This window comes from Seriola lalandi, unplaced genomic scaffold (genome assembly GCF_002814215.2).
Source record: "Seriola lalandi dorsalis isolate HSWRI2012SDOR001 ecotype SW California unplaced genomic scaffold, Sedor1 jcf7180001976701, whole genome shotgun sequence".
NCBI lineage: Eukaryota > Metazoa > Chordata > Actinopteri > Carangiformes > Carangidae > Seriola > Seriola lalandi.
In genome coordinates this window covers 1-1,215 of record NW_019447367.1, presented here as the reverse complement: position 1 = coordinate 1,215, position 1,215 = coordinate 1, and the positions used below count along the sequence as shown (strand labels likewise).

The 1,215-nt window shown below is 38.1% G+C and overlaps 1 long non-coding RNA gene across 1 annotated transcript; it reads right to left on the bottom strand.

The window, feature by feature from the left end:
• Positions 1-298: 298 nt before the first annotated feature.
• LOC147820221 (uncharacterized) lies at positions 299-1,206 on the bottom strand. Its single transcript, XR_015437321.1, has 2 exons — positions 1,126-1,206; positions 299-604 (listed from the first exon to the last, which is right to left on the bottom strand). It is a non-coding gene; the product is annotated as an uncharacterized LOC147820221 (long non-coding RNA).
• Between the last annotated feature and the right edge of the window lie 9 nt (positions 1,207-1,215).

The window sequence follows — 1,215 nt, the reverse complement described above, 5'->3', positions numbered from 1 at the left end:
CATGTATCATTTTCCTTCCACTTCACAATTATGCACCACTTTGTGTTGGTCTATCACATAAAATCCCAATAAAATACATTTACATTTGTGGTTGTAACGTGACAAAATATGGAAAAGTTCAAGGGGTATGAATACTTTTGCAAGCCACTGTATATGACAACTTTTTTAAACTTATGAACACTACTGACACTGCAGTTTTGTAAAACTAACCCCATATTATATATTTTTATTTAATTATTTTATCTATGTATAACTCATTAACTTATTATTTATTTTATTAATCTCTGTTTTTTTTCCATTTATTGTATTATTTATTTCATTTCTATTTCTTTGCTTGTGTGAGGGTTAGGGTTAGGAAATCAACTCAAAATATGGTGCAGTAACACTATAGAGGGGACACACTGTCTTTGTTTAACTGTATCAGTGATTTATTACATTCTGTATGACTTTAAATACCCGTAAGTAGAACTTGAATAAAAGAAAATGTATGTTTACTGTGTTTAAAGTGTCAGTCTGGAAAGATTTCAGTCCTGGTTGATTTGGTGACACCTGTAGTTTCTGGTGGTAACAGCAAATGTGGTTTAATACGTCAGGTCCCAGGATTCTGGAGGCAGCAAAACAACCTGTTGTCATTTTAACGAAGACGTCAGGCAATAATTGACCCGTCCGTCATTCTGTGAACAACCGTGTCCTGATTTGATGCTGCACAGGGCCTGAGTGTGAGCAGCAGGGCTGGTTACCTGGCTGAGAATTGGTTTGCATTAGCAGCAACTCAATAAAGCAGTTTGTCTGGGAAGGTTGCCACAGACATTCACTGCATAATACTGCAAATATGTAAATACTGCCACACTTTCATTGTGTTACCTCCTACAGTGAAACATAGCGACTTAACAGACATTTATCTAAATGAAAACATCCAGACTGCCACTTCAAAGCAGGAACACACTGATCAATAAATCAGTGTGAGCGATTCCTACAGTTTTATACTGTTTAAAGTGAAAAGTTTATCAAAGCCGTGCAGCATGTGTAGGCAGCACGACACACTGATATCATCTGACAAGCAGCAATCGGAGTTTTGAAAATGATGATGGAGTCACTACAAAGAATAATGAGAGCCACACTGACCTCTTGAGCAGGTAGGGGTCAAAGGGGAAGAAGCTGTCCAGAGGGTTGGTGTTGGTGGTCACACAGTCTCCTCCTGCTGAACTGCGGACC